The following is a 14,373-nucleotide window of genomic DNA, read 5'->3' as shown; positions in this document are numbered from 1 at the left end:
TGCGTCGATGGAAACTGTCTGTCATGGAGAATTGCATGATTTATATGTATGTGGTATTCTCTTTTTCAACTAAAGCCTGTCAAGAAATAATGACAACGTGTCTTATTCAACTCGTATGTTAAATGAACAGAAAGTGGTCCGACTGGCTGGTGTATTTGGTTTGGAATGTGCTCTGTGTGGACACTGCAGAGCACTGCGCTGCATCCTTCAGACCAGACACATCCATCTGCAGCACCATCCAACGTCCAGTCACCTCACACAACCCAAATGACGTCACTATCAGACGTGTCACATCACGTTGGTTTATACGTCTATCTCCAAGTAAATGCGCACACATTACTGGTGGTTAACAATACACTGCTAGCTTTTATGTTTTCCTAAATCTTACTGCCTTTTTTGCTGAGTAATGCCTGCGTCGAGACATCTGGGACTGTGTGGTTGTGGTTGTTGGGGGTGAGGTCATACTGCACGTGTGCATAGAATGGATGACAGTGCTAGCCCACATACTTAGCATTGTACACAGCTAGCCACAGCACACAATAGAATCATTATAAGAGATGATGAAAGTCTGATGAAAACTGCCAGATTCCTCTAACAGCCGCCCAGTATCATTATGCAAGACCTTCTTAAATCATTCTGCAGTCTGTGGGTTGCCATAGTGATACTTAGGCCAATAGGCCTCAAACAAGCAAGGCTTTTAACTCAAAGCATTTTACATTCAGGCGAAAAGAAAATGGCAGATTGTTGTTGAAACTTCCTACAGAAATAGTTTCATAAGCACTGAAATGGTGGTTTGTTTTCTTGTTTTATCAACGTGGAGGTGTTTACACGGTGTGGTTCTTCAGGAGAAAAGGTTAGGAGGAAAAAGTATTTTTTAGAACATTGACTGAGCCCACTCGTACTCACAGCTGTGAGGAGTGGAGCTGAGCTGGATATGTGGTAAGATTGAGGTGAAAGCAGGGGCGAACAATCCCAAAGAAATCTGTATTATTTCCTTTACCATGCTCATTCATCAGCATAATCGTGACACCACAATAATCACGACTCGGCACACTGAATGAACTGCACCTTTCACTCGGCAGGTAAGTGGGAGATTTTTTTTTATATGGACATCAAGCCGTAACTAACTACTAGTAACCAACCACGCTGTGCAGTGCCTTGGTCCAACCTTTGATCTACAGTCTAGACGTGTGTATCACTGCAAGTGAACCTGCCAACAGAATTTCTGCTACAGACCAAAGATGACATGCAACGTTCTTATTCAGAGCGATTCTCTCACTTCAGTGGTGTAGTGTGTGCGAGGGAATGTTCATCAATAATGTAAACTAACCCATAACTGCCCACCAATGGCAATGATGGAAATATCCTCGCCCCTCCCAGTTACCACGGAGACAGGCTGACCTACCTCTCTGGGTAGTCATGACAACAGGGTCTGCCAGTCAATCCATTTGGCAACAGAACTCAATCAACAGAAACATCCTTATGCTGAACTCTCTCTGTAATTTATATAGATCAAATGTGGGACATAAAACATATCATGTTTAATAAACGACTGGAAGCTAAACTCACTCAACAATAATGGAGAAGAACTGGAGATGAACCAATAGCATTGCTGCATAGTGTGTGTTGCCATACAAACAAGCATCAACTATAGCTGTGGGCTTAGAACAAGGTCAACGATGACGTCATCTGGTTGCACCTGAGCATAGGCTTGTGTGGGCATGTGTCTCACTCCACCCTAAGTGTTCCGGAAGCCACCATGGCCAGCCTGATGGAGACCACGCCCTCGAAAAACACAGATGTCACATGCCCCTGGAGAGTCTTCCAACCACTTATCACACGCTCCGAGGATCCTAAAGACCAGACACCTCAACACACACACACACAGATACACACACACAAACACACCATCTGACACCTATACGAGGAAGGCAACTGTGCCCTTCTACACAGATTTGCCGTCCTACTCGCACGGAACAACACGTTCTATTCTTAGCCCTGGCCAGCAAAGCCTGTCATATCAGCAGTGTTTACAAGGTAGCCTGCAGTACCCAGCAACCGTCCCGTAGCAGCCCCGCCTCTGAGGACACAGTCAACCTTAACGTTTCCTCCGCTGGCGCCAACCGTGTGTGTGTGGGGTGTGTGTGTTGGTCGGGGATGCATGTTCAACATTGAGATCTCCCCAGAGGCTGGACTGGTATGCATTGCCTGTGAATAGGGAGGCACAAATCCACTGTGAAGATTGCTCTGTCACCAGCCCCATCTGGAATCAATGCAACCGCTTCTCGTTGGCAACACACAGAGCCTTGAGTCCAGCATCCGTCGATGTCACACGTCAAGGCATGTGCAGAGGTCGTTTTCCCTGTTTTTCAAGGCAGGTCAACGCGTTGAGGTCCGCTTGACCTGCGATAACCCCAATAAATCAGGACGTACATATACACCAAGTAAATGATAGCACTCGATGAATCATTGTGATGCTAACGGTTTAAAATACTTGAAGCTTGAGGTGACATAACTGGAGCGATTTCCTCATTATATATTCAGGAGGTTCTCCTCTCTGTAATTCATTATTTCTGCATCCAGGGGAGTCCTTCTCATCTACGTCATGGATCTTTCTCTTCAGGCAGACATATATGGACCAGAGCCAATGAGAACACAGGAAACAGACCTCCTTGCCAATCACAGCTCTCCCTGTGGACCAATTACCATACCGTTGGCCAGCCAGAGGCCCAGGTCCACCATCAATGCTAAATTTAGAGCAAGCTCTAAATCCATAGACTGATAAGGGGCCAGGTTGGTGGTTCTTAGGAAAGCTGAAGAGATTGAAGCAAGGTTAGATTTACTGACCATGGGTGCCACATCCATTGCAGACTTACTACGGAAAGGAAGGCATGTCAGACAACCTCTGGATACTGAGCATCGGCCCTCAGAACGTCAGCCATGATCTGTATGTTCTCTGCAGACTCTAGCTTGCAAGGCTACAGTTAAGAGAACACTTTGTGCTGGCACATTGCAGTCTCTACAAGAGATTCCTCTCTCCACTTAACTGAAGTGAGAAGTGAGTGTGTGTGTTGGGAGGGGGGGAGGTCAGGGGTCAAACTGTGGAGTCGGTCCACATCTAAAAACAGGAGCGCTGGGGCCGGGGTCATCCAGACAGGGATTATCAGCTGTTGGAAAGGCTGGCTATCATGGGAGCGTTTAGACTAAACACGCTCCATCCTGTGTGAGGTGCACAAACACACACACACACACACACACACACACAGACAGGCACGACTGCCACGATACACACTTGCTGACGGTGCCTCACTTGCATACCGCCCCCCCCCCCCCCCCCTACACACGTCCTCCCTCTCTCACACACACTCACATGCACACCTCTCAACCACTCCAGTTCCTCTCGCTTGCATGCAGAGGGCAGCCCAAACAGAAGGAGAAGGGTGAAGTGACAGGAACAGGCAGACAGGTTGTTACGCAGACCCTTGTGCGTGATAGGGTACAGGCCTGAGAACTGCGCAAGGGCAGCCTGCTATCACTAGCACACTGCAGTGACTCTGTGCAAAGGAGGGACATTAATGCGAGCTATGAATCAATGGGAGATTCAATCGTAGTCGATGGATGTTGTTCAGTGCTGACAATAACTCAAGATGGCGATTGGATTTACGTGCGAGAGCACAGTGTGCTGGGTAATAGACTCTTGATTGCAAATTTGATTGCTCTGATGTTGAGGTTTTGCTTTTCTTTTGCTCTCTCTCTCCCACTGCTTTCCCCGTAATCATTCATTCTACACCGGCCACAATGGCGCCTCTCACCCTCAGCTAGAATGTATGTATCATCCTTTTACACGTCTGTCCCGCAATATAATAGCTCAGAAGAAAGAGTGCCGAGTCAGGAAGCATTTCAGAGGTAGTCAATATCCCCTCTCCCAGATCTCTCTCTCTCTCTCTCTCTCTCTCTCTCTCTCTGTCTCTCTCTCTCTCTCTCTCTCTCTCTCACTCTCTGTCTCTCTCTCTCTCTCTCTCTGGCACACTCACAGCTTCATTCCATCATACCCAGCTTTCTCTCACCTCCCTCTCTCTCACCTACCTCTGTCACCTCCCCCTCTCTCACCCCATCCCTCACTCCCTTTCTCCTGTCTCTCCCTCTCTCCCACCTCCATCCTTAGCTGTCACCCAGGTAATGATCTCCAGCTGGGAAGGGACTTGGCTGAAGGGTCGCTAGGGTGGGTTGCTAGGGTCACCTGGGTCAACTCAGTCCTCACAGGCTGCCTTGCCAATTACAGGCCTCCTCTCGAGTCACACCTGTGCCCTCCCTCCCTCCCTCTCAGTAGCCCTCCCCCTTCTCCATCCCTCGAGACCCGAGAGGCATAACACAGCTGTCTGAACTCAGATGGCATCGCCCTCCGTCCCCTCGCTTCACTGTAGCCGGAAACTTCTTTGATGTTCGAAAGCCTTTGAGCTCATCAAAAAGTTGAGCTACTTTACACAAGGGGGCGGACAGTTTTGGGAACAACCATTTCCTTTTGCTCCAAGGCAGTTTCAGCTTGTGTCTTCCATTACCATTTACAATAGCCTACACTCTTCTTTATGTATTTACAACACAATCTAGCTGGATAAACAAAGCCGCCAATTTCACTCAGTGAAGTGCTGGCTGTTTGGATACAGCCGTCACACCGGCTCATCTTGAAGAAATGATCCGGGATGAAAGCAGATGATAGCGCTATCACGGCTGACCTTCCCAGTGATACGCGCCGTGACATGTCCTGTCGTGTCATAAACGCCGTGCACTCAAGCCGCTGCCGTCTCTTGAAAGGGGAAGTGCAGAGAGCAGCCGCCCAGCTAACGACATCACGCCACATTTGAAATGAACCTCGATGGGTCAATCGGCCGTGGCGCGAGGTGTTCAGGAACGGAAATGTCAGCCCGTGTTCTACAGAGGACGCGTCACCTCGGGGAAGCGCTCACACCGTCGAGAGCGTCAGTCGTCTCGATGGCACACCAACGACAACAGAAGATATTCCTATGTTACAAAAGCACAGTCGTGACTTTCACCTGCACGGAAGGAAATCTTTCCTGTCGAGTGAGTGCCGAGATGTTGCAAACAAACAGATTCAAGAACGTCTCTTCAGTCAGATCTCTTAACACAGACGACAAACTTGAGACTCTGACTGTTCCCTGGTCTAAGTCCTGCCTGTTCTAGACCCTTCAGGGCCCTAGGGAAGCTCTACCGGTGCTCAGGAAAGCCTCAGGTGTCCGGGCGGCCCTCTGAGCGATGTGTTACGGCTCTTACCGGAGGAGTTGGGGGTCTGTCGGCCGCGGGGCGCTCAGGAAGGTGCTGCTGGCAGTAGTAGTCAGTGGGAGCCTTCTCCAGGTTCCACTGGCTCCCGCTAGCTGTCAACCCCTTCTCCGACCCGCACACTTTACACATCGCCGCGTTGCCCATGGCGACAGGCCGCTCGCGAATCCGACGGCCGCCGTTTCATCAAATGTGAGCGGACAGATACTTTGAGTCCCGAGGTCTTAGATCCAAACAGGTCTGAACTCCCCCCCCCCCCCTTTCGCTTTCTCATTCAACACCTCCGCAACTGGTGGTAGCCATGCAAAGGTGGGGGCTAAAATGCCAACCGTCGGTCCAGCAAACCCTCTCTGTCTGTCAGTTTCGCCAGTCAGCCTTCCTCCCCTTCTACTGCACAGAAGCACCAGGGGCTGGAGCATCCACTAGCCACCGCCGCTAACTGTTAACTCTCATTGCTAATTCAAGCTCCAGTCTACCCCCCCTGCTATTTTTACACCCACTAGCCCAGCTATGCATGGGAGCCGGGGGGGTGTGGGGGGTGGGGTCTGTATGGAGGGAGGGTGGCATGCCCAAACAGAGGAGTATGTCTGTGTGTGTTCTGTGGAATGTGCTATCAGAGAGGCTGGGTTACCCCTGGCCACTTGAGGGCATCATCAGTCTTCAGGGCCCCTGACTGAAGCGCTTGAGGGTCACTCGTTATAGACTCCAGGTTTAGCTGGATGGGTGGAGTCTATGGAGGGGTTACATCAGGTTAACCCTTGCCAACTCTTACGCTTGGAGTGCGACATGGCTAGTTTCATTTGTGTGAACTAGCTTCAGAATAATGGAGCAACAGAAAGACTAGATGTCAAGGCTAGATTAGACGTAAAGGAACAGAATACCAATACTAGAACAACTCACTCCTTCTTCAGTCAAGTTAGCTAAGCCACAACGCAGCCCAAACATTGCTAATAGGTAGCAATTGAACATATACATGTACGTGCATGTGCTCTCTAGTGTAACAGAGTGGCATGAATACGTTTTTTGGGGTGCTAGATTTCCCAAATAGGACACATTATTGAAGATAAATAAGAAAAAGCTATTATTAGACCAGATGGCATCGAGTGATGGGAGCAACGGCTCCAGTGTGAGCTCCACTGTGGTCTTCACTGAGTCACAGCCTAGCCTGCAGCCCTCAGTATTGATTCGCTGCACCAGGGCAGCAGATAAAAACCAGGCCGACCTTTTTTTTTGTTTAATGGATTGATTTCAAGTCTCAGGGTTAATGATATGCAATTCAATCAGTAACCCGCCCCCCCATCCCCACCCCGCCCCTTTCTGACAGAAGAACAAAGACATCTGTGTGAAGGCATGGGTGTGTGTCACATGCTTAAAGCTTATGTCCGGAAAATGAGATGAATGAATTATGTGAGTGTGTGTGTGTGTGTGGATGTGTGTGTGTGTGTGTGTGGATGTGTATTAGTAATCTCTCATTATGTCACAACTGAGGTAAATGTCCCCCTTCTCTGTGTGGCCATTTAGACAACTGGATATTAACCAGTCATGGTGAAGGCCTGTACCACAACAATGCCTCCTCTGTCCCAGATACTACCCATCTAGTAAACATCTCTGGAATATTCTCTTGAACGTAAAAAAAAAAAAAAAAGACTAAATGTAAATGAATGTGTGAGCTAGTATGAGGAGTGAGCAAAGCTACTATGGAAGTAAAATGACTGTCTGGAGGGACATGTGTGGACAGTAAAATATTATAACAAACCAACTCTCCTCCCTGTCTTGTAGATCCACTCTAGCACCACCTGGCTCTGTTGGTCAAACACAACGTTCTGCCTGAGCCTCATTTGTCTTTGGGCTACACCCAAGTTTAGGTAGACTGACACGCTTTCAGACTCATGCAGTTTGTGGAGTGGGTAGAGTGACGGAAACAAGTGTGCGGTATCCGTGTTGATTTGATGGTCACTGTCTGACACAGTTGTAAAAGACGTTGCTGTGTACTCTGCTGCTGGTGGAGGAGGAAGCGGCCCTACCTTCTACTAAAAGATTCAGGATCTTCTAAACAAATACATTTTTAGGATGAAACCCATTAAGAGACCCATTAAACACACACACACACAGACTAAAGCACACAACTATCACACACATACATTGGACATGTTCTTGCACACTTTCATTCGCGCACACAAATCAAATGTATTTGTATAGCCCTTTTTACACGCAGGCATGTCACAGAGGGCTTCACATACGCACATAGAACTACCCCTCAACCAACCTAAACCCTCAAGGAAGACAAGAAAAAACTCCCAGAAAAACTCCCAACAGGAGAAAAAATGGAAGAAACCTTGGGAGGAGCAATTCAGAGAGGGATCCCCTCCTCCAGAGACAGCACACACACAACCCCACGCACACACACACACAGTAGCTGCACTAGCTGCTGTTAGGACAGACACTGGCAGATCTACCATTGGATATGGCAAGTAATCGAATGACAGCCCGCTGGTTAACCTTCTCCAACAGGTAATTTAACTCTCGTCACTCACTCCTGTCTCCTCCAATCACACGTCTCCATCAATCACACGTCTCCTCCAATCAAGACGCTCCGATCAGAGTTCCCCATGTCTGACTCGCCTGCCAGCCCAGTCACATCCAATCAGGACGTCAAATGGGAGCCCATGTTAACCTGTTGATAAGGAAAGGCCGGGATGTGTGTGTGTGGGGGGGGGGGGTTAAAGTAGGGGAGAGGAGGGGGGGGTGGGAGCGGACTCCCTCCCTAAGCCCATCACGACACAAACAGGAAACAATCCCCCCCCAAGCACAACCACCTCCTTCTCCCTGACCCAGTTGCTAAGTATCCCCCCTCTCACTAGCCCTCCATAATCCTGGGGGAGGGGTCTGTGGGGAGCCATATGGTGTGGATGCAGGGGGTGGTAGATGGCACTTACACAGAGGCCTGCTGTGGAGCGTGTTTCTGGGTCTGGGTTCCTATTCTGTGGGGAACATTATGTGTGGGCTTTTGTACACAGTGAAATGACCACATTGTTTGTTCTAGACTTTTCTCCATTTTCAGTCTTCACATGTCGACTATGTGAAGGGTGCTGGTAATGTGTTGACTGCCAAAGGCTATCTGCAAATGACATCTGTTTTAGCAGAGTTTGAACAGCGAGGGGTTGGGTGACTTGAGGTGGGTCTGTCCCAAACAGAGCTCCCGGAAGCCTCTTACCTTCTGGCAGGGGTGTGGTGGTGGCAGTGGGGGGGGGGGAGTACAAACCTAATTAGAGTCCTTAATGGACGCATCTGACCTCTGAGGATTTCAAAGCAGGTGAACACGTGAACCGGAACACCAACAGCAGTGTAGAGTTGGCAGAGTTGTGATGGATTATTTAACGTGTGTGTGTTTGTTATTTCCACATGGCATCTCTCAGACACTCCACTTGACAAGTTCTGCTCCGCCCGGACTCACATACCACCATCTGTAAGAGCTCCGTCGAACGGCATTGCGGAGGCCATGAAAATCGAATGAATAATAGAAGTCGGAGGTTGCCGTGGCAACACGGCCGACGGGGTCGTCGGGTTGTGGCGTCGGGCGGATCCCCGTGACGATTCGTCAGGTTCTAAATAAAGGGGGCCCAACGCACGCCTGTTTGGTTGGTCCAATCACAACAGCTGAAGGAGCGCTCCAGGGATTACCACCGCACACGACTCAGCTTGACCTTCTCGTTAGAAGACCATCAAGGGGCTGAACGTCCCCGCTGTTACCACGGCAGCCAGATTGCTTTCCCAGTTCGACCGGGTTGGAGGGCTCGCCCTGGGGGCCAGATGTTGAGGATTTAGTATCAATTTGGTTGAGTGACCCCTAACCCCCCCCCCCACCACCACCACCACCACCTCACGCCATTCACCAGACCGCCGTCAGACGCAAGCCCTCTGGGATGCATCCCATCCTGATCACACACCGCCAGATGTTGGACCATGGTCACAACAGTGGGCCAGGGCAGGCTGTGATGCTAATGTTGCTAGCAATACCGCCTACATCCCATAAAACGTCCTTAAACAACACTATGTGTTCTCACTGATCCCTGGAGATTATGGAGATTGGTGCTGGGCTATGGCCTGTTTAGCCATTTTGCTTTTAGTTGGCACTAACGTTTAAAAAATGGCACACATAGCCAAACACACACACACACACAGACAGCTGTCTAGTTATAATCTGGTCTACAACGCCTGTCTCCTCGCCCAGGAAGAGTACGATTAAGAAATAGAAGGGAAAGAGAGTGTGAGGGGTTGTTCAAGTGTTTTCATAAACGTCAAACCTGGCCATAGTCCTACCTCGTCAGCCTGTTGGCCTGACATTGTGTAACATTAAACATGAACAATTTCCTGGTTTAAACTCTTGAATTTGGAACGAACGCAACTCCTTGCAAGTTCCAGACCAGTCTCATCTGAAGGTAGACCCAGCGGCCCTGGCCCAGACCCAGAGGGCTAAATTAAATATAACAGGCTTCTCTGGATCCATTTAATTGGTGTGACTATAATCTTTTCACTGCTAGCAGACTGTCATCTATACCTCAGGTCTATCTGTACCTTACCAAAGGAGAGGATGGAAGAGGAATGAACAGGAGTAGAGAGGAGAGGGACATGGAGATGTAATTAACCTGTTTGAAACAGATGGCCAAACACCGACATGAATGTGGAGAAGCATCCAGAATCTTGTTTTCTCAAAGAACCGGTCAATAGCTTGCATGTGCAATTCTGGAAATGTCAATACTGTAGGTCCTCACTGCTCCCTGAATGAAGTGACTTTAATGAGAAAATATAGACTGGTGACACACACATCAGTTGGTAGCCGGTTGTAGCAGTAATATCACACATTCTGTGAGCGTGTTCCCTCTACCCAGGGTTCTGGCTTGTTACCCCAGCCCTCAGACAGATACCAAATTAACGCCCCACTCAGGAATCCTACTAGGACCTCTCACCATCCTCATTTCCATCCCTCACTTCCCTTGGTGCACAGCATTCTTTATATGCACGCTCACTCTCTCTTTTTCTGTCTCACTCAACAACCAACAAGAAAAATAAACTGCTTTGAAGGAAGAAAGATAGACTGGTAACCATATTTGAAGATAGACTTGCTCAACCCAAGATATTTGCTGTTTAGATGATGTTGCCCATGCACCTGTCCAACATATAATTAAGATAATGAGCATCTTTTATTTAAGGTGCATTTATTGTATTGAGTTTATTGTAACTGCAAAAAAGATTGTAACAAATGTCTTAGTCTTCAGGACGTCTTCCCACCTAATAATTGAGCTGCATCATGTGTAACGATGCATAATTAAAAGCGCTACATTACACACACAGAGACATAGACACACACAGATTCCAATCTTACATCTGTATCCTACTCTGAACTACATGCCATACAGTGAAAGGCACAATTGTAGTCTGTTACATATTCTTAGCTACTCCACTGGGGTAACCATGGCAATTTGATTCGTACTGGTCTGGTTTTTGAGCCGCAGTCTCCCATAGTGCCATAGTGACGAGATTAAAGCTGTAATCCTGGATTTTTCCAATCCCAGTTTAGCGTCTAAACAGGGGATAGGGTAGAACATTCTGGAAAAAGCAGAGTTCTGCACTCTGTTAATACCTCCCTCAGATCTGCTGAGGGGAGACCGTCAGATTACCTCTACTCCACTTCTACATACAGAGACATAACCTCAGCATGTCTGCCCTCCTCTGGGATTATGTAATCCTGAAGAACATTCTGAGTTGTGGAGATTTCCAATGAGTCAAAAAGATCAACATATTTCTCCAAAAGTAACAGGTTTTGGATGTAAACATTTTTCATTAAAGTCAAGCTATATCTGGTGTATTTCAGGTCAAGTGCAGTATATACAAAGCAGATGTTTGTCCTTTTAATACTGAATACTACTTTAAAATGAAAGCAGGGACATTATACATTTACAATAATAACAAACTGGTGACTAATCCGGAGGGTCCTGACAGAGAATAGACAAAGAGCAAAATGAACAATGCTTTTTCCCATTCCCTTACATAAACAGTTCAACACAAATTACGTTAGACAAGCGCCCAGCTGCAGTTCCAGATTAAATATGAAAATAGATAGGAGCGTGTGTGTGTGTGTGTGTGTGTGTGTGTGTGTGTGTGTGTGGGTGTGTGTGTGTGTGTAGGCCAAAAGATCAGTTAAATAATGCCACAGAGATGGCAGATGTACATATCAGAGTAACTCTGACAACCAAAATGGAAAGAGGGAAACCTATTTCATACTTCTGTCAAACGAGAAACACACTGCAGTGTCAAGGGGGTCTGTAAGTGGTTTTTGTGTTCATGTGTGTGTTTTCCACACAAGGAATGCGTTCCTGCTTCCTGCGTCTTCAGAGACCAGAGAGGACCGAGGATTCAGCAGAAAGTTGATGAGTTACTGCAGTTTCAAACAGGTGGACTGTATGTCTCGTACGACCAACGCCTCCACTGTCCCTAACCTCCAGCATCAAACACACCTACACACAGTCCTGCTACCGTTTCTTATTTCACATAATAGAGACGCAACATAAAAGCTGTGCTTTCTACCCATTGACATTCTTACAGGTAAGAAACCTAAAAGCATAGAAGATTTCACCCTCACCTCTAAATATATTACTGTGAGCATTTGAACACGCCTACGGACACAAGCATACAAACACACACACACATGGCTACAAAGACACACACACACACACACACAGGCATACAAAGACACACACCCGGTTACAGAGACACACACCCAAACACGCACACAAACCGGCTGATTGCATGGGTAATGAAGGGCACTTGGCTGAACTTTAATTGGGAACCATTACTAATGATGTCATTGACTGTACTCAGTGACTCTTGGTACCTTCATATCCCTTATGCTTCTTAGTGGTATCTAAAGTCTTCTACCAAATAGACAGCTAACTGGGTCCAGACTGATGTCAAACTTTCAAACAGTGAAGTCTCATTGTAGTCAAGGTAACCGTCTAGTGCGTAAACATGATTCAGCTAATTGGGGTACAGCAAACGTGTGAGTATATGTGCGTGCATACGAGAGGTCACTATATATTTGTCCTCGGGAAAACATCTATTTTCTGCAGCTACACACACACACACACACACACACAGAGACACACACACAAGAGAGAAGAAGAAACGATCAATTATTCATCCACCGAGCATTCACCAAGGACATCTGCCATTCTCCACCACCGGTACAACAGTCTGTCTGGTCCAGGACACCACCATGTCCCTGGGAAACAAGTCACCAGCAGGGTGCCTGTACCTACTGGGTCCACCCTCCACCTCCGCTCCACCAGCCTCAGCTGCACGGACTCCGGTACCACAGGAGTGCGCTCTCACATTTCACACTTGGGAGGCGTCCTGTACTGCAGATGCAGAGGGAGAAGGTGGCAGAGGGGCACGGAGAGAGAGATAACGATTCAAGAAATACAGACAGCTAGAGAGAGACAGTAAGGAGTGAGAGAGAGACAGAGAGAAGGGTGGTGACGTTTCATGTGTATTACTGACACACCTGAGTCTGCCTGCGTCAAAGTCTGCCGTGAGGCACTCAGTAATAAGGACTGAACACGTGAAAGGAAGTGAAATACTGAGTAAGCGGTACTGGACTGATTGAATACTGAGTATCCCCGTACTGTTTCTGCAAGCTCATGTCCACAGGAGTAACACAATAAATGACACACTGAAATCCCTCAATCTCTTCCATTGAGTCCACCACATAACATGTTATAGTCCAAAAACAGAGAGGCGACACATAGAGAAGGATGTTGAAGCGAGTGAGTTCGGCACAAAGAGACGCACACTGCGTCATACACACAACCTAACTGGCTGACCCTCCACTTGAACTCATACGAGACACCAAAAACCTTTTGAGCAGCCTATCAAATATCAGAGAAACAACGATCAGACACAACAGCCACGCCAGCGCAGGAATATCGTCTGCTCGTGGCGTCGTGCATAAACAGCGGTGAAGGTCTGCTCTTTCTCTCCCACGTCACACTGTAGCGGACGCTAGCCATAGGACTGAATCCAGTAGCCTCTGGGCCAAAACACACAGATGGTCTGCAGGATGTTAGCCTCCACTGGGTCGACCCCTCTCTTCTCTGTTGGCATGACAGGGGCCGGCTTTCCATGGCGCCACGCCCTGTGTTCGTGGTGTTAATGCGGTCAACATGGCAATGCACTAGAGCCGTCACCCTGTCACGGTGAGGTCATCAGTAAGGGACAAAGAGGTGACCGGGGGGACACGGGTCACTGACGGTGGCACCCGACTTAGCACAGCTGAAACACACGCACGCGCACGCAACAGGCCTTGTCCACACACACACAGGTCAAAGCCCCTGAGATGTGTGCATATATAATCCCTGGTGAGTCAGGTTTTAATGGTGACGGAGGGACAGACCAAGTATTTCGATGTGTGGGTGTGATGTCACCCACATATGATCAGTCCAGTCTGCACCCCTGAACACTGGGCTGGGAGGCCCCTTTAACATCCTGGAGGAAGGACCCGTTCCTACCAGACATTTGTCCATGGGTAGAGAACAGCAATGGACAGTGAGAGAAAGAGAGAGGAGAGGAGTGAGAAAGGTGTGTGTGAGAGAGAAAGACAGAAAGAGAGAGAATTTGCACTTTTGTTACTGAGAGAAGACACCTTTTGGTTTATTTTGCCTACAAAATATGCTTGTTTCTTGGGGGCTACATAACACTATGTGATTGATACAGTTTGACAGTGATGCAGCAAACATAACTCCATCAACTCTAGTGATTGGGGTCTTAGCCGACAAGTGCGGTGGAAGGACTACATCACGTTATTGCCCTTTCTATAGTTGCTCTGAGCCGAAATAGAACGCAATCGCTTTGCAGCAGTTAACCGCTCAATTTAAATGCGACCAAAGAAAAGGAAATGGAACACCCAAAATGCACTCTGAAAAGAAAGGAGGGGCCAGGCGGTCGGAGAGGTCTGGACTGCGGGAAGCTGTATCTTGGCGGTAGTGGACGTCTATGCTGTCTACTGTATGTACGCTAAACACC

General features: G+C 48.1%; 1 protein-coding gene across 1 annotated transcript in view; it reads right to left on the bottom strand.

Moving 5' to 3' along the window:
* The window catches only part of ank2b (ankyrin 2b, neuronal), a 130,354-nt gene that overhangs the window by 59,526 nt on the left and 56,455 nt on the right, over window positions 1-14,373 (bottom strand). The window lies entirely within an intron of this gene.

The sequence above is a fragment of the Hypomesus nipponensis genome, chromosome 25 (genome assembly GCF_054491055.1).
Source record: "Hypomesus nipponensis isolate SF chromosome 25, ASM5449105v1, whole genome shotgun sequence".
Lineage (NCBI taxonomy): Eukaryota > Metazoa > Chordata > Actinopteri > Osmeriformes > Osmeridae > Hypomesus > Hypomesus nipponensis.
The sequence above is the reverse complement of the archived record's forward strand: the minus strand, read 5'-3'. Positions and strand labels throughout refer to the sequence as shown.